Here is a 25,401-nt window from a genome sequence, read left to right as displayed (position 1 = left end):
TCGTGGGATTTATTTGTACTGTTTGTGAACCATACCAACTCACACACTGCGGACCACCTCTGTACTTGTTAATCCCTGTTAACATTTCCTGACACTTCAATCATCATGTGTTCTAATTGTGTGGCGGGGTGGCCGTCTATCGTATGCACGAACATGTGGGATCTGTGTCGGCGGCCATCTTGTTTGTGCAAATGCAGGCAGCGGTGTTTGGGCGTTGAATTCATGGAACTAATTAATCTACACTATTGTGAATCACAAATAGAACAAATCTTCTCTTCTCATCGGAGATTGGAGGATTAATTTTCTCACTGTTTAGTGAAGGGTTCCTTTATAGATGCTCCATAAAAATGATCTTATATAACAATTTATGTAAAAATAGATTTTTTTTTTGTTTTTATGTGGGTTTCGAGGACTAAAACTGCACTATTGAGGAGTATTTCTGTATAGGTCTTACATTAATGATTCTATTTGAATAATATATTTATTTTCACTTTATATTTTTTTAGTATTTTTGTTTGCTTAATAATAAGGACCTAATCCATTTTTAATGTAGCTTTGAACTCTTGAATGATCTTTTTATAGAGGCTTAAAATAAATAATATATATAATAATTACTTACGGTTATTTGTAACTCAATCGGTTTATTATAGTACTTAATCCACACTAAGGTGAATCACAAATAGAATAAGTCTTCTCTTTTTACGTGAGACTTAAGGATTAACTTCTTCATTGTTTTGTCAAGTGTGCCGTTATAGAGGCCCCATAATATTGATCTTATATAATTATTTAATTTTTTTTTTCTTTCTTCTCTCTCTATCTCTTTCCTGCTTAGCGAATGAGTCATATCTATTCTTATGGGTGGCCGCACCTCTTTGTGTAGTGTTACTACATTGTTTCCGATTAGCTCTATGAGCTACTTTGGATTTAACAGAATCTTTTTTGTGTGTAATTGTTCATTGTATGTTTACATGAGAGCATTATTTGCTCTCTCACTGTGGGATGTTTGTTATGTATTTTCTTATCAGAGCCGGAGAGAGTTATACCAGATTCTTATGCTATTCTTATGTTAAAACTATTATCCTTAAATGTTCAGGGCCTGAATACTAATACTAAAAGAAATAGGCTTTATAACCTGCTGATACAACAAAAAATTCATGTGACCTTCATTCAGGAAACCCATTGGTTATTGGGATCCAAACAAAAATGGGGAGGCACGAGCTTTCCAAACATATTTCAGGCCTCTTTAGTGGATAAAAAGAAAAGAGGTGTCGCACTTATCTTTAACAAGGATTTGAACTTGGAAATATTGCATTTAGAACTAGATAAGGATGCACGTTACATTATTTTGGTTTGTAAAATAGATCATAAATTATACACTTTGGTCAATGTATGTCTTCCAAATATAGATCCAAAGGCCTTGTTCTCTCGTTTATTGGAAAAAACTGCCAAAATAATCAAGGGCACACTTATAATTGCAGGTGATTTTAATTGTGTACTGTGGCAAGGTCAGAGAGGCTTTCTATGTGAGTAATAGATTGGAGCGATCTCTATTCCCAGCATGATTGGGTTAATTGGGGGGAGTCACCCCTTGAATGTTATCAACCAGGTGAATGTAATTAACCAGCCCTATGGTTTTAAAAGGTTAGCCTCTGAAGACATCAGAGAGTCTAACAGCTGGGAGAGAGGAGGTAGTTAAGCCTGAGATTCTGAGAAAAAGGTACTGTGTGAAACCTGCTTAAAGTGCTGTATTTCATTTTGTTTAAAACTGGGAACTAGATTAGCTGGCCAGTTGGATAGTTAGTAATACTGTTGTTTAGTAAGTCTCCAAGTTGGAGTAGGATTTATTTTCTTTTTGTTTTATTTTGTGGGAGAGCACAACCTTGTATAAATTGTGGAAAGTGACAATAAACAGTCAGGATAAAATAGTACTTTTAATATTTTTAGGAAAAAAAATGCGGGTAATTTGTCGGATCTGTATATTGAATTTTATAATGTATCTACTTTAAACAAAAAACACTCAACCCCCAAACTAAAACTTCGTCTAAAGGATATACAAAAGTCAATTATTATAATTGAGGAAGAAAAAATTAGGAATAATATAAATAAATTAAGGCTTTCAAATTATTACACTGGGAATAGAGCGAATAAAAATCTTACAAAGAGATTACAAAAACAATATGCAAAAAACAAGGTGGACCATCTCACAGATGGACACAATATTTTTTCCTCCCCTGAATCATGCTAAATAAACCAATCTCGTACCAAGAAGTTCAATCTCAAGTAGATAAATTGCTATCCAATAAAACCATCCCTGATGGTTTTACCAATCTTTATTATAAATATATGAAGACTCATTTAATAAAACCACTAACTGAATGTTTCAATTGTATGGCAGTCAACAAAACTATTCCTAAAGAACTCCTCCAAGCAAATATTATTCCTATACTTAAACAAAAAAAGGACAGCTCCAATCCCTCAAATTATAGACCAATAGCTTTGATCAATGTTGATATAAAGATGTATTCGGCTATTATTGCAGAAATAATTAAGAAAATAATAGCCACTATTATTGACCCAGATCAAATTGGTTTTATCCCAGGAAGGATGGCCTCAAATAATGTTAGAAGATTACTGGATATCTTGGATAAAGCCCACAGACAGGGTTTTCCTCCCCCCCCCTGTCTTTAGATGCTGAAAAAGCCTTCAACAGGGTCGGGTGGGGGTATTTAGCAGAGGTGCTGACTGCGTTTGGATTCAACGGCTGGATTCATAATGCAAATTTGATTTTGTATTCCTCTACGTCCGCTTGAACGGTCCGTCCCAATATAGTTGCTGGATGGTTTGATCTCCGAAATGGTACAAGGCAAGGGTGTCCACTATCCCCACTTCTGTATATTTTGTCACTTGAGCCCCTTGCTCTTCACATTAGGAAAAATTCTCTAATCAAGGGTGTCTTAATTAAAGATATTGATCTAAAGATTTCATTATATGCGGATGATTAATTAATTACTCTTACCTCTCCAGAACTCTCGTTACATTTTTTAATGCAAGAGATAGATAATTATTCTAAGATCTCTAATTTTAAGTTAAACATTTCTAAATCCTCTGCGCTATATATGAATATGGATAATCTTCTCATTGAAACCCTATCCCATAAATATAATTTTATTTGGACCAATACGGAATTGAATTACCTGGGATTGATTATTCCATTAGATATAAAAAAATACTATGGAAAAGAATATACTAAATTTAATGAAACATACAAACCAAAAACTTAAAACTTGGAAAAACTTGGAAATCTCATGGTTAGGCAAAATAAATATTATAAACTCGTATATCCTCTCAAAGTGGTCTTATCTTTTTTATATGATTCCACTCAGAGTACCCAAATCTTGGCTTACAATGATACAAGCCGCTTTTTCTAAATTCATCTGGAAGAATAAAACTCCTAGGATTAGTCGAAAAATTTTGTCCAAAAAATTAGCGAAGGGTGGTTTAAATTTTCCAAACATTTTCTATAATTATTATGCCAATATGATCAGACACATTTATTTATTACAAGATCCTTCGGTGATGCAAGAACCCTGGTTTAAAATAGAATCCGATGGATCCTCTATTTTGTATCTGCTATACATTATGTGGACAGAGCCAATTAAAATTCCTATTAGGTCTCAAATTAACTCCACTGTTTTGTTACAGTCTTTAGAGGAGTGGGATGAAATTAAAATTTTTTTAGGTCTCCGCCAATGTATACCTAGATCATCTAGACTTAGATTACTGGAGATAAATATACAAGATCTAACATTAAAACATTGGGCAGATACCGATAAAATGAGAATCTCAGACCTTATGAAAGCCGATAATATGTTACCATTTCAGTCCATTGTCGATCTCCTACATATTCCCCGGCGGGAAATTTTTACTTACCTTCGAATAAAGAATTATATTGAAAACAATCTCATAAAGAGCTCTTCTTCTTTTTCTACTCATTTAGAACATATTTTCAACTATAAGTCTCTAAAAAAGGTAACTTCGACTGCTAATCAGATTATGGATTCATTAAATTCCACTCCTTACAAACTTATAAAAATTTGGGAATGCGACCTAAATATGGTTATATCCGAAACGGACTGGTGTACTTCATTAACCCACATTGCTAAACATATCCATTGTTTAAATTTGGTGGAATGCCATTTTAAACTTCTCTTTGGGTAGTATTTCACCCCGGCAAGAATTGCTAAAATGTATGATAATTATGACTCTACATGTTGGAGATGTGGAACCCATATAGGTTCTTACTTACACATATGATGGTCCTGTCCGCTGGTTTGCCCTTTATGGTCTTGGGCTTTTTCCATTTTTAGGTCGCTGTCTCACACATCTTTAGCCCAGAATCCGGCAGTTGCTCTTTTGCATTTACATTGGAATCTTAAATCAAGAAATGCTGTAATAGCTATTCATTGCTTTGTCGCGGCAAAAATTCTAATTGCCAGAAGTTGGAGATCATCCATCCCCTTTCAAAAATCCCTTCTGATTAAGCAAATCAAGTTTCAGGTGATGATGGAAAAAGGCTTAATAAATAATATAGGCTTATTGTCTAACAGAAAAGAAGAATTGTTTTCTGAATTACTCTCAAATCTTTCTTAATGAAAAGATAATTTGTCTTTGGAAATGATATACTTGGGTGATTTGATTGGTTATTCAATTACTGACTACTTCTACAATATAATAATATTTATCAATTCTCGTATAATTTTCTATTTATCTATATACATTGACAATGCCAAAAGGTCCTGTGGAGACATAGGACCGGATGTATTGAGTTTGTGTGCTATCTCTTAGTTTTTTTTGTTTTTTTTGGGATAGTGTTTCCCCCAATATTAATGGTTTGATTCGATTTGGCTATCTACTCTCTCTTGCTCTGATGGGTTTTGGGTGTATTTTTTTTTCTTTGACTGTATGTATGTTTAACTTTGTGAATTCAAATTATATTAATGTCATCGGATACATTACTATCTTTGTTGTTATGGTAATTTATGTCATATGGTTGGATAGGATATTCACAATGAATTTCTTGTTTTTCTTTTTGTATATGTCATTTAAGAAGAAAAAAATTTCAATAAACAATTATTATAAAAAAAAAAAAGAATTCATGGAACTAAAATCAGACACTGAAACTCCTGAACACCGCTGAACTTTGACAAACACCTGTTTCTTTTCCACACTTGTCAGGAGAGCGCCGTTCGGTATCTTTGTTCGTATGAACCAAACAACAAACGCTACCAACAATCCAGAGTATGCGTTCGGGATTTCTTTAGCATGGAACTCTCGAAGTTGACCGGTAAAAGCACCAAATACCCTGGAACTGTTTTGGGCATAGGACCATGTGTGCAGCCGGTCAGCAATTTACCCAGGTGATGTTTCGGCTGTGTTCGTGGGATCTGAGCGATTGTTGGGTATATTGGGAGTTCAGATCCAGGCTATATTGGGATGTATAAACTGTGGGGGTTCCTATGTGGGAAATATGTATTTGTATGTGTTTTCATATTTGTATTGTTTTACTGAGTTATGGTGACATTGCATTTTGGGGACATTTTGTGGGTGTGTTTATGGGTGTGTTGTGGGAGTGTTATGAGAGTGTTTGCTGTGACTCTGATATGTATAAAAGCATGCCATCTGGTCAGCTTAAATCATTCCAGCTTGTACTCCTAGGACTATGTGTCTCCGGGTTACTGGTAGGGGAAAGGGCTAATCACTGTTCAGATTGATACAGTGTGGAGGATTCAGCAGGGAAAGTCCTTGTGAGGACTCCAGCTCTCAGGACGGTGTGTTGTGCCTAGCCTGCTCCAGAACGGAGAGGTTCCAGGACTCCAGTCAAGCCATGACGACTGGGAGCAGAAGCGCTGAGGTTTTTCCCGTATTCCAGCTAGGAAGCGGTCCTTTGGCAGAGGTACCCAGCCGGGGTACAGGGAGCTCAGTTACTCTATCTATGTATCTATCTATCTATCTATCTATCTATCTATCTATCTATCTATCTATCTATCATCATCATCATTGTTGTAGTCTGTTTTCCCATAATTTATCTGTCCCCCTTGCTGAAATCCCTCTCTATTGACATAATCCGTCTGTCATATATGTAGTCAAAAAGGAACAATGCGCTTAAATATGCTTAATTTGCAATAATGTATGCGGAAATGTTGCTGTGGGGGGTTGTCGGGCTAGAGTTCCAAATGGGATCTATTGTTAGTAGAGATGTCGCGAACATAAAATTTTCCGTTCACGAATGGCGAACGCGAATTTCCACAAATGTCCGCGAACGGGCGATCCGCCATAGACTTCAATAGGCAGGCGAATTTTAAAACCCACAGGGACTCTTTCTGGCCACAATAGTGATGGAAAAGTTGTTTCAAGGGGACTAACACCTGGACTGTGGCATGCCGGAGGCGGATCCATGGCAAAACTCCCATGGAAAATTACATAGTTGATGCAGAGTCTGGTTTTAATCCATAAAGGGCATAAATCACCTAACATTCCTAAATTGTTTGGAATAACGTGCTTTAAAACATCAGGTATGATGTTGTATCTATCAGGTAGTGTAAGGGTTACGCCCGCTTCACAGTGACAGACCAAACTCCCTGTTTAACGCACCGCAAACAACCGCAAACAGTCCATTTGCACAAGCGCAAACTCCCTATTTGCACAAGGTTGGATACCAAGCTAGCCATGTCCCGTTCCTTTTCCTCACTGATGTCATTGAAGGTCTCTTCCTCCACCCAGCCACGTACAATACCAAGGGTCCCCAAAAGGTGCCACCTTCCTCCTCTGACTCCTCTTCTTCAGACTCCTCTCTCTGCGTTGCCTCTCTCTGCATTATTAGAAGGTGTGTTAAGTAGTACTATTCCTATCAGTTTAATCCCTGTTACGTCCCCTATCAGTGGACGTGTATATGGCATCGATTTTAGGAACCGGGAGATGGAAAATGATGCTTGGTCAGTCCTCCTACTTCAAATTTGGGGCAATGCGCATGCAATCTAATGTGCCACCAGATAGGAGTGGTGTGTTAAGTAGTACTATTCTTATCAGTTTAATCCCTGTTACGTCCCCTATCAGGGGACGTGTATATGGCATCGATTTTAGGAACCAGGAGTTGGAAAAAGATTCTTGGTTGGTCCTCCTACTTCAAATTTGGGGCACTGCGCGTGTAATCTAATCTGCCACCAGATAGGAGTGGTGTGTTAAGTAGTACTATTCTTATCAGTTTAATCCCTGTTACGTCCCCTATCAGGGGACGTGTATATGGCATCAATTTTAGGAACCGGAAGATGGAAAAAGATGCTTGGTTGGTCCTCCTACTTCAAATTTGGGGCACTGCGCGTGTAATCTAATGTGCCACCAGATAGGAGTGGTGTGTTAAATAGTACTATTCTTATCAGTTTAATCCCTGTTACGTCCCCTATCAGGGGACGTGTCTATGGCATCGATTTTCGGAACCGGGAGATGGAAAAAGATGCTTGGTTGGTCCTCCTACTTCAAATTTGGGGCACTGCGCGTGCAATCTAATGTGCCACCAGATAGGAGGGGTGTGTTAAGTAGTACTATTCTTATCAGTTTAATCCCTGTTACGTACCCCTCATCAGGCCTTTTTTAGTCGAATGTATCGCCCACTGTCAGTCCCTTCGGTATCCATCCCTCATTCATCGTAATAAAGGTGAGGTAATCTAGACTTTTTTGACCTAGGCGACTTCTCTTCTCAGTGACAATACCTCATGCTGCACTGAAGGTCCTTTCTGACAGGACACTTGAAGCGGGGCAAGCCAGAAGTTCTATCGCAAATTGGGATAGCTCAGGCCACAGGTCAAGCCTGCACACCCAGTAGTCAAGGGGTTCATCGCTCCTCAGAGTGTCGATATCTGCAGTTAAGGCGAGGTAGTCTGCTACCTGACGGTCGAGTCGTTCTCTGAGGGTGGACCCCGAAGGGCTGTGGCAATGCGTAGGACTCAAAAAGCTCTGCATGTCCTCCATCAATAACACGTCTGTAAAGCGTCCTGTCCTTGCCGGCTTGGTTGTGGGAGGAGGAGGATTACTTTCACCTCTTCCCCTGTTAGATTCCAGTTGTGCTGTGACATCACCCTTATACGCTGCGTAAAGCATACTTTTTAATTTATTTTGGAACTGCTGCATCCTTTCCGACTTGTGGTAATTCAGTAACATTTCAGGCACTTTCTGCTTATACTGGGGGTCTAGTAGCGTGGACACCCAGTACAGGTCGTTCTCCTTCAGCCTTTTTATACGAGGGTCCCTCAACAGGCACGACAGCATGAAAGACCCCATTTGCACAAGGTTGGATGCCGAGCTACTCATGTCCCGTTCTCACTGAAGGTATGTTCTTCCCCCCATCCAGGTACAACACCACAGGTACCAGATAGGTGACAACGAGCACCCTGGGATGCCTGTTGTGGTTGGTCTTCCTCCTCCTCAAAGCCACATTCCTCCTCTGACTCCTCTTCCTCACAATCCTCTTTCAGCGTTGCCGCAGGTCCAGCAAGCAATGCTGATAAGGCTGTTTCTGGTGGTGATGGTGACCACAACTCTTCCTCTTCACGCTCATCTACGGCCTGATCCAGCACTCTTCGCAGGGCATGCTCCAGGAAGAAAACAAATGGTATGATGTTGCTGATGGTGCCTTCGGTGCGACTGACTAGGTTTGTCACCTCCTCAAAAGGATGCATGAGCCTACAGGCATTGCGCATGAGCGTCCAGTAACGTGGCAAAAAAATTCCCAGCTCCGCAGAGGCTGTCCTAGCACCTGGGTCATACAAATAGTCGTTAACGGCTTTTTCTTGTTGGAGCAGGCGGTCGAACATTAGGAGTGTTGAATTCCAACGTGTCAGGCTGTCGCAAATCAAGCGCCTCACTGGCAAGATGTTTCGCCACTGGATATCTGAAAAGTGCGCCATGGCTTTGTAGGAACGCCTGAAATGGCCACACACCTTCCTGGCCTGCTTCAGGACGTCCTGTAAGCCTGGGTACTTATGCACAAAGCGTTGTACGATCAGATTACACACATGTGCCATGCAAATTCAACGCCCAAATTCAATGCCGCCAACAAATTTCTTCCATTGTCACAAACCACTTTGCTGAGCTCCAGTTGGTGCGGAGTCAGCCACTGATCCACCTGTGCGTTCAGGGTGGACAGCAGTGCTGGTACGGTGTGACTCTCTACTTTCAGGCAAGTCAACCCCAAGACAGCGTGACACTGCCATATCCGGGATGTGGAACAGTACCTGGGGAGCTGGGGGGGTGCTGTTGATGTGGAGCAAGAAGCAGCAGCAGAAGATGACTCAGCCGAGGAGGTTATGGAAGAGGATGGAGTAGGAGGAGTCGTGGCAGTGTCACCAACTCCTCTGCAGAGCCACGCATTCCATGCTTGGCAGCCGTCTGGAGGTTTACCCAATGCGCAGTGTAGGCGACCATGCCATGCTTTGCAGACCAGGTATCAGTGGTCAGATGGACTCTTGCCCCAACACTGTGTGCCATACATGCCATTACTTCCTTTTGCACAATCGAGTACAGGTTGGGTATTGCCTTTTGTGCAAAGAAATTTCGGCTGGGTACCTTCCACTGCGGTGTCCCAATAGCTACACATTTTTGGAACGCCTCAGACTCCACCAGCTTGTATGGTAAAAGCTGGCGGGCTAAGAGTTCAGACAAGCCAGCTGTCAGATGCCGGGCAAGGGGGTGACTTTGTGACATTGGCTTCTTACGCTCAAACATGTCCTTGACAGACACCTGACTGTGGGCAGATGAGCAGGAACTGCTCAAGGCGAGAGACGGAGTGGCGGATGGTTGAGAGGGGGCATGGAGGACAGCAGTGGTTGACATGGTTGAAGATGCTGGGCCAGGAGGAGGATGGTGGCTTTGAGTTTGTGTGCTGCTTGTACTCATGTGTTGATCCCATAGGCGTTTGTGATGTGCAATCATGTGCCTTCGCAAAGCAGTTGTACCTAGGTGGGTGTTGGACTTCCCACGACTCAGTTTCTTTTGGCACAGGTTGCAAATGGCATCACTGTTGTCAGAGGCAGACACACAAAAAATGCCACACTGCTGAGCTCTGCAATGACGGCATTCTGGTGGTGGCAACAGCATGCGTTGATTGGCGTGCTGTCTGGCTGACCCCGGGTGCCGATGCATGCTGTCTGACTGTGCCACTAGCTCCTTGCCACGACCTCCCCCTGCTTCCAACTCGTCTCCTCCTCCTCTCTGCCTCCCCATTTGAACTTGTCCCCTGTTCTTCTTCTCTTCAAGCGGGCTCCCACGTGACATCCACGGACGCATCGTCATCATCAACCACTTCACTTGTATCTGACAACTCAGCAAAGGAAGCAGAAGCGGGTACAACATCATCATCATCACACCGTATGTCCATGTGTGTAATGCTGCCTGACTGAGACATATCCCTGTTATCTACATCCTCTGGCAATAATGGTTGCGCATCACTCATTTCTTCTAACTGATGTGTAAATAACTCCTCTGACAGATCAAGTGAAGCAGACTGATGTTCTAGCCCTAAAAAGGGCTTTTTGGGGTACTGTCCTTACAGCAGAAATCAGATGAGTCCTTCAGGACTATAGTGGACACTGAATACGCTAGCCTAGCTATCAATTTCCCTATTAAATCAGCAGCAGCTACACTGTACCTCCTTTCACTAAGAATGCAGCTTCCGGGGGGCGGGGCCTAGCTGTCATGGAGGAAAGACGCACTTCGTGTGAACTCCCTCAATATCTCACTTTAAGCAGCTATCAACAAGCGAATTTCACCCCAGAAGGGGATGACCCAGCAATGTTGCTCCTACCTGACCGACCCGACATGCTTAATAGCGGTCAGCAACTCGACAGAGTCTTACTTACCTCCGCGTGGCAAGTGTGGCCTGGTGCTTACCGGGCGGGAGAGGCGGACGATCTCCCGATCCTGGGATGCCCAGGAGCAGCTACTTCCCGGCGGGAGCTCCGTTACCCCCCCCTCGGACCGGTGGTGGTTATCCCGGTCCACCCCTGAGAGGCTGTCTGGAGCTAATGGACGCACAGAGCACAGCCGCCCAGGCTGACATACTCATCTGCGACTCTCCCAATATGGCGGCAGCCGCGTGTCCTCCTGGTACCAGCAAAGCATGGCAGGATATGAGTCTAAGCTGGACAGACTCTTTAATCAATTTTGGAAGCAAAAAACAAGCAGGAAGCCCCAACAAGCTCCACCACAGCCCCAACAAGCTCCATCACAGCTAAGCGAAGCAGTCCCCATTAAAATGCACCAACGCAAAAGGCGTTGAAGACGGGACAGAAATGCAGAGCCTGCCCCACGTCAAGCACTCGCCTCCACCTTAAGCCACCACAATCCCGCACCGGACGTGAAGCACCACTGGGACAGGTCCAACCACCCGACAAAACAAGCTTCCACCACCTCAAGCCGCTAACTCGGCACTCAGCCAGAGACTTGCCTTTGTTGTTCCAGGTATCAGGGACTCCCAGGGTCTGCACCTGGCGCCCAGAAGGGATCGGATGAGCACAAGCAGTAAACAGCAGCCTGCCAAGCATGTCCCACTATAGCCGATCCTCCACACCATGCCTTTGATTACATGAACTGCTCTCTGCACATAAACTAATCGTAAAGTAGCAAGCGTTTAAACATGTCATTATTTCACCTCCTAAAGAGTTTATTGTCGTAGTTCCTTACATGCCTTTACCTTAACCGTTCATGTATTATGTTATTCACTAGTCTCATCTCATGGGGCGACTCACACTTGATATATAACTAGTGGTGGAGCTGCTGATATAAATACACAGTTGATAACATGCAAGCTACACCCGAAACATGACAGCCATCTTTCACAACAATGTACTGCTATATACTCATACCCTCAGTTCAACTAGCCATGATATACGCACGTTCAGCCTAGCATGCTCAAATATAACACACTTCTGTCTAAAAAAAAAAAAAAAAATAATAAAAAAAAAAGAATGCAGCTTCCGAATGAATCTAAAATGGATGCTGTCCAGGAGGTGGGAGGGTCTGGGAGGGAGGGTCTGCTGCTGATTGGCTGGAATGTGTCTGCTGACTGTGAGGTACAGGGTCAAAGTTTACTCAATGATGACGAATAGGGGGCGGACCGAACATCGCATATGTTCGCTGTCCGTGTCGAACGCGAACAAGCTATGTTCGCCAGGAACTATTCGCCAGCGAACTATTCGGGACAACTCTAATTGTTAGCTCTCTATTTCTAATAATACTATTAGAGAAAGAACACCTCCAGTTACATAATTAGTTACAGTACTACTTTAATGCACCAAGTTTGGAGTTAATTATAGGGCACGGTGTTAAGTTATCGCTGTGGTTTTCAAAATTTTAAAGCAGTTATATACAATGCTTTGCAGTTAAATACAGCAGGTTTGTAATTGATTAATATAGGTTAATACAATACTTTGAATTAATTCAAAGATTTGATTGTACAATTTTTTTCATAAAACATGTTACCGTTGAACTTTAGGTATAAGGTGGGTGGGGTTTGAGGAGGGGCTTCAGTCACTATATGTAGAAAGGTCCATAAAATGTACTCTTCGTCTGAAAACCCCTGATCTTTTTGTCTTCTAGCAATGCCCCTGAATATATATATTCTGTATAAAAACACTACAGGTAATGCACAGATTCTAGAGGTGAGAAATAGTTTCACAAAAAATAGCAGTCTCCTTGGTAACCATAGACCGCCCCCGACTCGTTGATAATGAGAAATTAATACGTCTTCTTTATCTTTGTCAGTTTTATTCAACCGGAATAGCATTGATCATATAAAAACAATGCAGAGTAATGCACTCTGCTACACGTCCTTATGAACAGTCATTATATTCCATTTCTATTCATTAACTAACTAAAATGTTACTAAGCCATTTGTCTATGTATTACCAACTAAGTGCGTATACAATACAAACTTTAAAAACAAACAAACATTTTGTCTAGTTATAAGCATCATTTACAAAGATAAATGATAATATTCATATTTGGAAAGATAATGAGTTATTTCAAAGTTTATGTTAGGACTTAAATGGAGCAATGTGGAAAAAAAAAGCCTTTTATCTTTGTCCCACTGTCACATTATTATGGGTCATGGTTGTAAGTACCCATAACAATCTTATGGCATCACTGATATTCATAAGAGTTCAGATGAATGCAGGAGTAAGAAAGATTAAGTGTACATATTCTCAGTTCTCATATATTAACTTAAAGTGACACTCTAGGCAACAATACAACTTTAACCCCTTAAGGACACATGACATGTGTGACATGTTATGATTCCCTTTTATTCCAGAAGTTTGGTCCTTAAGGGGTTAATGCATTTGATAGTTTTTGGCTTCATTAACATGTTGTATTTTTGCATGCACAAATCCTTATGGCTTTTGCATAAAAAAAAAAATGTTTTGCAGAATGCTGTACCATAAACCTGCCTCGTTATCCACACCCCCTCATGCCAGAAAGACTTCTTTATCGAAAATATGCACACAGCTCAGTCATTGACAGTACTTAATGATCTGAAGTTCAAAGCAACCTGCATTAGAAGGAGAGGACACCTAGGGAAGCGTATAGTAAGGATATACAAAATTAAATATAATTAATAACTAAAATAAATACAACCACCTTATCAATGAATATTATAATTTATATTTAGTGTTCAGACCTCCGAAAAAAGAAGACTACACAGTGCAATAAAGTCCAATTATATGAAGAGTGGGAGGGGCAATGTTTAGACTTTTTTGCACATATAGTCTTCTTTTTTGCCAATTTGAACACTAAATATCCATTATCGTTTTAACTCATAAGGTTGTATTTTTTTATTTATCCAATAAATGTAATTTTTTATTTTGGGTGTTTTTTGTACAGGTAACTCCTTTTATTTTTTTTTTTTTCTATTGCATTTAGAAAGTGTTTTTGAAGGAGCACTTTCAGGAGTTTTTTTTTTTTTCACTGTTCTTAAGTGGTATCATTTTGTTTTATTTTTTTCCCCTATCCAAAATTAAGCCCTGCGCTCAAACTCCCATTACTCCTGGGTGGCAGCAATGACTATAGTACACATCTACCCCCATAAAAAAAAAAAAAAAGAAAGAAGTTATTTTTATTTTTATTGTATATATTTGGGTAGATGTGTACTATAGTCATTGCTGCCATCCAGGAGTAATGGGAGTTTGAGCGCAGCGCTTAATTTTATATGTTTGTATTTGCTTTGTGCCACACAGTCATGTTACAGTGCTACCACCCACTCCATGTGTTCCCTTTTAAGGGTTAATAAGCGTGCATGGGTTTAAAAAACATACCCCTCTCTGAGCAATAAAAATACAGCATATTAATGATGCCAAAATCTATCACATGTATAAAAGCTATATTGCACCCAGAGTGTCCCCTTGTTTGAGATAGCTCAGATGGTTAATACATGAACTGCTGTACCTTTACATATCATATGGTGACACCTTATTTTTCTGATTAAACAAAGCATTTATGTTTTAAATGGTCAATAAAATAAGCACCAATGACAACAAATACCTAATGACACAATAGGAAATCTTTGTGTATCTACTTTTATTGCTTTTATAAAAGCAGTGCAAAATAAATGCTATTTCACTTGTAATTTTTTTCACATTTACTATTCTGAAGTTTACTTCTATGCTTCTTGGGCTAAGTAAACTTTACACAGAAGTATTCTAATTACCATGTTAATAATATTCTCTAACTCTCATGTCACATGAAATATTCACTATAAAATTATTTATTACTTATCTACTCTTTATTCTGTTTGTTTCAAATATTTTATCACCTGAGAATTGTGCACTGTGTTGTTCAGTTGTATTAATAATTAGCTCACATTTACATATCTTTTAAGTTCACACTATGCAAATACATTTTGTAGTTCAAAAGTTGCTATATTGTTGTTAAAAGTTCAAGTATATTATAAATATACATTTTTTTTTAAAAAATACATTAATTTGATGTATTAAATAAAACTTACAGATCAGCATCATGGATCTACAAAAGATATATATTGATGAATAATGATGTCCCGAACTGTTCGCTGGCGAATAGTTCCGGGCGAACATCGCTTGTTCGCATTCGCCATGGATGGCGAACACATGCGCTGTTCGGTCCACCCCCTATTCGTCTTCATTGAGTAAACTTTGACCCTGCCTGTACCTCACAGTCAGCAGACACATTCCAGCCAATCAGCAGCAGACCCTCCCTCCCAGACCCTCCCACCTCCTGGACAGCATCCATTTTACATTCATTGTGAAGCTGCATTCTTAGTGAGAGTAGGGACAGTGTAACTGCTGCTGATTTGATAGGGAAATTGATAGCTAGGCTAGTGTATTCATGTGTCCTTTTTAGGGCTAGAACATCAGTCAGCTTTTTTTTTCTGTGTAATGTAATTGCAGTTGCCTGCCTGCCAGCCTGTGTGTCAGGCTCACAGCATATACTGTGCCCACTTGCCCAGTGCCACCACTCACTCACTGGTGTCACAATAGCTTGCATTTAACAAAAAAACAACTTTTTGGACTGTAATATAATTGCAGTCAGTTTCCTTCACGAGTGTGCGTTTCAGGGCCTGCCAGGGCACAGTGTCACACCAGTGCAACTCATATCTGGTGTAACAGTAGTGTACCTTTTAAAAAAAAAAAAATAGAATTTTGACTGTAATAGATTGAATAGCAGTTAGTTGTCTGCCAGCGTGTGTGTCAGGCTCACAGCGTATACTGTGCCCACTTGCCCAGTGCCACCACTCACTCACTGGTGTCACAATAGCTTGCATTTAACAAAAAAAACTTTTTCCAAGGTGGGGCTTTCATGGGTCAGATTTGTTGTTCCAGCACATTCCACAGATGCTCAATTAAATTGGGATCTGGGAAATTTGGAGGCCAAGGTAACACCTTGAATGTGGTCTGCAACAATCTCTATGTAGGTGGTATGTCTCAAAGTTACATTCACATGAATGACAGGACCCAAAGTTTGACAGCAGAATATGGCCCAGTGCGTAACACTGCTTCCGTCGGCCTGCCTTTTTCCCATAGTGGATCCTTCTGCCATCTCTTCCCCAGGTAAACGATGACACACCCGGCCATCCACCTAATCTAAAAGAAAAAGTGATTTATCAGACCAGGCAACCTTTTTGCATTGCTCCATGATCTAGTTCTGATGTTCATTTAACCAATGAAGGGGATTTGGGTGTTGAACATGAGTCAATATGGGCCCTCTGACCAGTCTGCAGATACACATATGCAGAAAACTGTGATGCACCGTGTGTTCTGACACCTTTACATCATGCATCAATGAGCCTTGGGGTCCCATGCCCTTGACCCTGGTTCACCGGTTGTCCTTCCATGCACCACTTTTGTTAGGTACTATTCATTGCATACCGGGAACACCCCACAATATTTGACATTTCGGATATGCTCTGACACCATCACTATTTTTCCCTTGTCAAAACGATTGAATCCCATTGAAAATCATGTTGTAAAAAATGTACAGACTTCCAGCTGTTTGCAATGAACAAATCAAACAAAATAATTTAAAATGCTTCAAGTAATTTCACAGAATTTAACTGAAAATTCAACTTATAATGACTTCTACAGTCTCAAAATTATTCAAACCTTTCATGGCAAGCATCTGTAGTACCTTTTACTGCTGTGACCTTCTGCAAATTATATGCATAGCCAGACACCAGATTCTGTCAACATTCTTGAGGAATCTTAGCATATTGCTCATGAGAAATGGCCTACATTTCAGTAATTTTCTTGAGATTGCATCGTGCAACTTCCTTCTTCAAATTCCACCAGAGATTTTCTATGAGGTTCAAGTCAGGTGACTGTGATGGCCATTGTAGAATTTTCCAGGACTTCTTCTGCAACCAGGTTTTGGTGGAATTTGACATATACTTGGTATCACTGTCTTATTGGAAGACCAAATGACGCCCTCGTTTCAGCACCCTCACCAACGGCATGACGTTTTCTTCTAGGATTTCCTGATACTTTAAAGAATTCCTATTGTCTTCCACACGCTGCAGGTTTCCCATGCTAGAAAATGCAAAGCAGCTCCAAAGCATCACCAAGCCACCACCATGCTTAACTGCAGGCAGAGTGTTCTTTTTAGTGCATTCTTCATTATTTGTTCTCCAGACATACCACTGATTCATTGGGGCAAAAAAATCCCAGTTTTGTTTTATCCACACACAGAACAGAATTACAAAACTTCTGTGACTTATTTATATGATTTTGAGCACATTGGAGCCGATTTTCTTGTGCTTTGAGGTCAGTAGTGGTGTATATTCTGGTATGAAAACCTTCTACATTTAGCAGGCGCCTTACTGTGCCTAAAGTAATCTCAGTGTCTTTTGCCACTAAGTCTTGCACAACCGGCCTTCTCCGAAATCTGATTGCAGCCATTGAGAGCTTCCTTTTTCTCTCCCATCAAGGTAATGCAACCACGGTTGCTTCAACTTTGCGCTTGCGAACAATACTTCCAATGGTGTTTCTAGGAACATTCAATGCCTTTTCTATATTTTTGTGTCCTGTTTCTTGTTTGTGAAGGGTGATGATGTCTTTCCTTAACATTGTGGACTATTCTTTGACTTATTCGCCATATTTCTAACATGCAGTCAAATGTGACACTCAACAAACCCTTTACCACCAATTCAGGTATTTCAAGTGTTCCAGCTCAAGCACATCTGCTGCATCTAATGAAGCCCTTGATTGGTTGCATCAGAAATTGTTTTGCATATTTGTGCTATTGTGAGGGATTCAGGGGGTTGAATAATTTTGAGATTGGAGAAGTCATTATAAGTTGCATTTTAAGTTGCATTTGGGGAAACCACTTGCAGCATTTGTTGTGTTGAGCTATTTCAATTGATCTTACATAGTTACATATATAGTTACATATCCTGAAAAGAGACATGTGTCCATCACGTTCAGCCTTCCTCACATTTAAATTTTGCTGTTGATCCAAAAGAAGGCAAAAAAAAACCCAATATCGTTTTGAAGCACTTCCAATTTTGCAACAAACTAGGAAAATAATTCCCTCTTGACCCCAGAATGGCAGTCATATTTATCCTTGGATCAAGAAGCCATTACCCTACAGTTAAAAGAGTATATCCTTGAATATTCTGCTTTTGCAGGTATGCATCTAGTTGAGGTTTAAAAATCAGTATGGATTCTGATAAAACCACTTCTTCAGGCAGAAGATTCCACTTCCTTATTGTTTTTATGGTAAAGAAAGCCTTTTCTTTGCCTTAGACTAAATCTTCCTTCTTCCAGTCTAAACGCATCACTTCGTGTCCTATGTATAGTCATGTTTTTGAATTGATTTCCACCCTATGGTTTGTATTGGCCTCGGATATATTAGTACAATCTTATCATATCCCATCTGAGGCAACATTTTTCTAAAGAGGTTTACATTTGTTAACCTTTCTAGCTAAAATGTTCCATTTCTTTTATTATTTTGTAGCCCGCCTCTGCACTCTTTATATTGCCATAATATCCTTCTTTAGAACAGGTGTACAAAATTGCACAGAAAATTTAAGATGTGGTCTTACCAGTAATTTATAAAGAGGCAAAATTATATTCTCATCCCGAGAATTAATGCATGACAATAAGTTACTGGCCTTAGCTACTGCTGATTGACATTGCACATTGTTGCATCGTTTGTTGTCTGCAACAATTCCCATGTCCTTCTTGTGTGTTGTTATTCCTAATTCACTTCCATTATGGGTATATGTTGCTTGTGCAGTCATTACGCCAAAGTCCATAACTTTGCATTTTTCTACATTAAATTTCATCTGCTATTTCAGTGCTCAGTCCCCCAGTCTATCTAAATTACTCTGAAGCAAAGTAATGGCCTGCTCACATTGTATTACTTTACAGAGTTTTGTGTCATCTGCAAACACTGAAACATGACATTCAACGCTTTTTTCAAGATCATGTATAAACATGTTAAATAGAAAGGCTCCCAGAACAGAACCCTGAGGGACATCACTTGCCACCTTTGTCCAGTTTGAAAATGTACCATTAATGACAACTCTCTGTACTCTAGTTTGAAGCCAATATTCTACCCAAGAACAAGAATTTCCATCTAGGCCGATCTCTTTGAGTTTGAACACTAACCTACTGTGTGGAACTGTATCGAAAGCCTTGGTAAAATCTGTATAGATCACATCCACTGCAACACCCTGATCTATACTTCTACTTCTTCGTAGAATGCAATCAAGTTAGTTTAACGTGACCTGTGCTTCATAAAACCATGATCAGTTTTGCTGATAAGCAGTACTAATCAGTACTAATCCCTGGTGGTCTGGTGGGGAAGCCATGGTGGTCCTACTGTGAGAGTGAACTCTAACCTGCAGCTCAGGTAAGAGTTCACTCTCTCGAGATGGCAACGCTCTGAGCTCGCGAGCGGACAACCCGGTGGAGCTGCAGGTTAGAGTCCTCTCTCCCTCCCCTGCCGGCTGCCAGCATTACACTGCTAGCGGGCTGGATCTCTTATCTCCCCTCCAGTCCTGCAGAGCCAGCAGGGGAGAGGGAGGCACAGTTCCTGGTGCTATCATCATTTGATCATAGCACCGGAGAAACCTTTTGCAGCGCCCTGTGTGTCTGTCACTGCAACCCAGGGCGCCTCAGCACACAGTTTGGGAACCGCTGCTCTATACAAAACATGCTTACATTCAAACGCACAAACACTGCTCGCAAATACAACACTGTAAGGACGGGAAAATTGTAGATTCCCAGTTGACCACTCTTGCATTAGATATTAAATAAAACAATGACATTTTTTTTTTTTTTTTTTTTAATCTGGGCCCAGATTTGAAGCATGCGGGTCAAGGTTTGAAATCATTGTTTACTAGGTATAACCCCAATGAATACATGCATGCATTTTTATTAAAATATCTTAAGACTGCAGACTTTGCAAGCCCTTCCCTTTTTTTTCCAAAAGAGACTTCCAGTCTTTTCACAGGGCTGTAGCCAGTCAGATGCTTTTCACTGAGAAGCCTCTGAATTGGTACCCATGAGCATGTGCACACACATCTTGTCTGGAGCAGCTGGTCTGAGGTGTGTGGAGGAGGAGGCAGACTTGCTCAAGTAGAAGGGGAGCATATGGAAGGAATCTGCAGACCTCCGTTGCTGTTGGATTGACAGCCAGGAGCGTGAACCCTAGTAAATTTTAAAGGGTGCTGATTTCTCATAGAAATCAGCACTTTTATAAACTGGGGTTAAAGAAGGATACTCATCGCCCATAAAGCACTTCAGTGTGGAGTGGTCCTTTAACTTCATTCATATTCTTTCAATAAACTGTTGCTCATTTTAAAGACCATGAACTTGAATTTGTAAATGATATGTTTAATAATAATAATCATAATACAATAGCACAAACTGTGCATAACAACACAAAGAATATATTTCATGATTTTCTGCTTGATGAGCTGGGAAAATATTGACAACAGGTAGAAAAAAACCTCAAAAGACCTAATGAATGGATGTTTGCATAGAGTATTATTCACAATTTCCTGCACGATGAAGTGTGGGTTGACAATAGCAGAAAGATAAAAGCTGTATAATGAAGGGAGATCTGCAGACTACAATAAAATCATAATACAATCAGTGAATCTTGTCACAACCATGCAGCTTTTGTAGGTTATAAAAAGATTTAAAGAACAGACTATTTTTTTTTAAACTTTATTTAACAAACTACTGGTGAACTAGATAAGGGATGATTTATAGGTGCCAAGATCAACCTTAGTACACAATAAAGAAAAACATAAAAAAAAAAAATGTTAGGGAATGTTAGGGAATGTTAGGGAATGTTAGGGAATGTTAGGGAATCTGAGCTAATTTGTCATAATTCTGCAAAAAATACTCTTCATCTGTGGTGATTGCTTTTAGCTGGATACATTTAACATGGATAGATGCAGGGACTAGTTGTCCTGGTCAGTGAAATGGTCAGAGAAAAGCTATTGAATAGATCAGTAATAGCTGTTAAGTACATGCATAAGACACATGCACTTTACTTACACATGCACTTTGGCCTTTTTGCAAAAGGCCTTTTGTCTCTGGCCTTTTGCTTTCTGGCTATGGATGAAATGCACTTTTCGGAAAAATATAATTACATTTAGATGATCTGTATTTGTACTGTATGATATATGGACAGTTTGCAGTTGTTACAAAATGTATATAATCAGAAAATAGTGTTTTAATAAAACACTGTATTTGGTTAGAGAAACCTTTGCTGCTATGCCCACCATCCCCTAAAAAAATAATACCAAAAGAAAATAAAAAAGGACATACTGATAACCGTATTTGCATTTTCCATGTTCTCCTTGCAACATGATCCTACTTTTGCGACATCACTCTCTCTTACTGAAGTGGAGGACTTTAGCGGCAGGGAGGACCATGCTGCCATTGGTCTCATATATCGCCAACATCATCCAGCTTTGAGCTCTCTTTCTTGACTGACCGATGATGCCTTGTGAGGTGGAGTTACACCTCTGGTAGCAAAGAGTTTTAGGTCTGTATGTGCAGTGTTTGAAAATGAAATGCTTCACAGACTTCAAGCACCATGACTACTTTGAATCAGTGTGGTCATGGCGTTTTGAGTAACCCTATAACTTGATTTTTTTCCCCTCTTTAAAATGAGTTGAAGTGGGTTTTATTTTTGTGAACTAGCAGCAGCCAGTAAAATTAAGCCTCTACATTTCATAACATTTTGTAGTGTGGAAACACTAGTGTTAGCAACACCTATTTAACCCCTTAAGACCGCAGGACGTTCTATGCCATCCTTATTTAGATGGCTCTAAAATCCGCAGGGCGGTATAGAACGTCCTGCGATCTTATGTACTTACCCGGTCGGTGGGATCGCCGGCGATCGCGGTATGGGGGACTTACCTGGGAGCCCAGGGAGTCCCCCTCCGTCCTCTTCGGCCCCCCAGGGCCATGTGATCGCGAGGTCCTTGCGAGGACCCCGCGATCACATGGACGGCATAGCCGTCCAAGGCAGTGCCAGCAGGGGGAGTGCCTGTAATGACAGGTACTCCCCCTGCTGTCTGAAATTCAAATAAAATCAGTTAAAACAGTGTAAAAATAAGATTATATATACTTAGATCATATATATATTTATTATATATATGATCTAAGTATATATATACACATATACACTTATACACATAAATATACATACACTGTCTACATGTATTTTAATATTAATATATACATAATTATATATATATATATTAATATCAAAATACACGTACAATGATATTGATTAAATATATATCATTTTTATTATATATATATTTATATATAATAAAAAATAAATAAATATATAAATACGTTAAAAAATAAAATAAAAAAATAATACAAAATAAATAGATAAAAAATATATAAAGATGCGTAATTTCGTTCTAACTGTGTTTTAAAATTAATATATATATATATTGATATCAAAATACATGTAGAACGAAATAATATATATATCTATATACATAAGTATATACAAATGGAAAGAGTGCACTCGAAAGGTCTTCGTAAAAATATAAACAATTTATTGTGCCAAACTTCAAAGACATACAAGTCGACGTTTCAGTCCTCGTAGGACTTTTTTCAAGACAATGAAAGGCGGGAAAAGAAGTGATTTAAATATACCATACATGTGATTTGATTGGAGAGTAGGTTATATGAAAGAGAGGCTGTGCAAACGTGAAAGCAATTGCCTAAATATGAGATAGAAGTTAACCCCTTGAGTGCCTATTGGAAAGGCCAGTAAGTGAGTGTGGTTACGGCCAAGTGTTTAATAATCTGCTCTCGCAAACATATTAAAATACAAGGATAGGAGATATCAAAGCCACCATAGCGTATCAAAATATATTAAGTTTCTACTTAGGTATTTAGGCTAATTTGTTAATCAAAATTTAGACAAAATGATATAAACAATAACATAAGATGGCTACATTTCTGAATTGGAGTTCCAAGTGCCAAATGGTTGCAGATCTAACTATAGATACATTGCAGAAAAGGCTTCAGAGTATATATTTAGATAACCATAGGAATACATTATATATACTTAGCTACATTACAAATTAACGACTATTCGGTCTATGAAGTATAACAGGAGTATCCCTTAACCAATGTACCTAGCTAAATTAATATAAATATATGCATGGTCTAACGGAAGACTCATGAACTAATCACAGATAATGGTTTCTCTGTGACATTTCATACAGATATATACTAATTACTGCTATATACGTAAAATATGTGGCATCTTTATCTTTTCGGAATAAAGCAGTTGAGTGGGTTGATCTCATTGAGTCCCCCCGGGGATAAAGTCCCTAATGTGAAGATCCAAAAGGCTTCTCTTTGAAGAAGTAGAACGTCTCTGTCACCCCCCCTGTGCGGGGCCGGAACATGTTCAATGCCCATAAATTTCAATGTGGGCAATGTATGCCCTGTTTCCAGGAAATGTTTGGCTATGGGAGTGGTTGCTATGCCGCTGGATAACGCTGTCCTGATGGTAGATCTGTGTCCCCTCATGCGCTCCCTGAGGTCATTGGACGTTTTGCCGATATACATGAGTCCACATGGGCAGGTGATGCGGTAAACTACGTGTGTGGTGGTACACGTGATCCTTTGCCGTATCCTATATTCTTTACCTGAGCGAGGGTGGTAGAACGCTTTGCCCGGAGTCATACTGTTGCAAGCCGTGCATTTTAAACAACGATAACAGCCTGGATTTTGAACAGACCGATGCGCCATTGATGTATCTGTATGAACCAGATAATCTCTCAGGTTCCTGTTCCTCCTATAACTAATCATAGGGGTATTCTGGAATGTCATCGGTAGTGTCTTATCTTTTTTAAGAACCTCCCAGTTGTGTCTTATTTTTTGGGACATCTCGCCCGATAGTGAATGGAACGTTTGGGGGAAGATCATTCTACTTTGGTTGTTCTTGGTTTTAGGGCCATCAGTGTAGTTTTTAAGTGCTTTTGAATATGCACACTCCAGCATATGTCTTGGATATCCGCGTTGTGAGAATTTTTCAAACATTTCTTGCACCTGATTTGCAGCTTTTATGGAGTCAGAGTTGTTCCTCAGTATTCTCATAAATTGGGATACCGGTAAAGATTTTATGAGGTTGGGTGGATGGTGGCTACTGGCATGTAATAACGTATTGCGGTCAGTTTCCTTTGCAAATAAAGTATACCCCAGCTTATTGTTTTCTATAAAGATACGTAGATCCAGAAAATCAATTTGTTTGTTGTTGATTTGATGGGTAAGTCTTACTGGTAAGTCCAGTTGATTCAATGACCGTATCATGTCATGTAGACTTTGTTCCTCGCCCGTCCATATGATGAACACATCATCGATGTATCTCAGGTATTTCAGGATATGTTGACCATATTTTTGGAGAATGTGTACTTGTTCGTATGCATGCATGTATGCATTGGCATACATGGGTGCCATGGGGGCACCCATCGATGTCCCGGATATTTGTATGTAGAATGCTTTCTCAAAGCGAAAGTAATTGAGTGTAAGACATAATTCCAGTAGTTCAAGTATATATTCAATCGGGGGCTCTATACGTTCTTGGTACTGTATTAATACTTGGCGCATCGCCTGGATTCCCTCCTCGTGGGGAATTATGGTGTATAAGCTGCTTACATCAATGGCTGCTAGGAAGACTCCTTGTGGGGGGAGTTCTATAGAGTTTAAGGCTGCTATGACTTGCGCCGAGTCTTTGACATAGGTAGGTAGTGACATTACCGTTTTTTTAAATTTTGTGTCTAACCATTTTCCTATGGGTTCTAACAGTCCCCCGATCGCCGATACTATCGGTCGTCCTGGTGGGCGCTCCAGGTCTTTGTGAACCTTTGGCACTGTGTATATGATCGGACACCGAGGGTGGGTTTCAAATAGGTACTCATATTCCGTAGTGGTGAGGAAACCTGCTTCTAGACCCCTTTGCAATGTCTGCTGGACAACTTTGCTGAATTCATGAGTGGGATCTATTTGCGTGTATTCATAAACTCTGGTATCCCTTAGTTGTTTGAGGATTTCCTCTTTATAGTCGTCATATTGTTGGACGACTATAGCACCCCCCTTGTCCGCTGGACGTATGGTAATAGACATATCTTTAGCCAGGCTGTTTAAGGCTTCTCTTTCAGCTTTGGATAAATTCGAGCGGCGTTGGTTCCGGGTAGTTGTAACCTTCATTGTATCAAATTTTAACATTTGTGAGAATGTTTTTAATGTAGGGTTTGAGGTGGAGGGGTCAAAGGTACTTCTCATTTTAAATTTTTCACTGTTCTCCTCCGTTTGATGTTGTTGATTA

Source organism: Pelobates fuscus, chromosome 7, assembly GCF_036172605.1.
Source record: "Pelobates fuscus isolate aPelFus1 chromosome 7, aPelFus1.pri, whole genome shotgun sequence".
Classification (NCBI taxonomy): domain Eukaryota; kingdom Metazoa; phylum Chordata; class Amphibia; order Anura; family Pelobatidae; genus Pelobates; species Pelobates fuscus.
Note: the sequence above shows the minus strand (reverse complement) of the source record.